The following is a 382-nucleotide window of genomic DNA, read 5'->3' on the forward strand; positions in this document are numbered from 1 at the left end:
ATTATATCTACATCTTGTGCAGCCGGGCTCTATACAGTACAGTGCATGCGCATACATGCAAACTCAAGTTAAGCAGTCATGTGGCACACACAGTTGCCATGTGACGGCTTTTCCTTTTTTCTCCTATCTCTCTCTTTTTTGGAGTTATGCTTATTGAGGGATGTCAGTGACTGTGCTCATTACTATTATGGGATGCCACACGGTGTGGGAGGGGGGGTGAGCGTCTCCATGGTAACCCTGGTTGCCAAGGGAGGGGGTGGAGGTGTGGGGGGGGTGCATGGAGGAATGGGGAAGAGACTGTAGGAGAGGGAGGGGGTGAGTTGACTATTATGGTCTGTACGTTGCAAGGTAACTATGCAGAGTGGGGGAGGGGTGAATGAAG

This window comes from Gymnodraco acuticeps, unplaced genomic scaffold, assembly GCF_902827175.1.
Source record: "Gymnodraco acuticeps unplaced genomic scaffold, fGymAcu1.1, whole genome shotgun sequence".
Classification (NCBI taxonomy): domain Eukaryota; kingdom Metazoa; phylum Chordata; class Actinopteri; order Perciformes; family Bathydraconidae; genus Gymnodraco; species Gymnodraco acuticeps.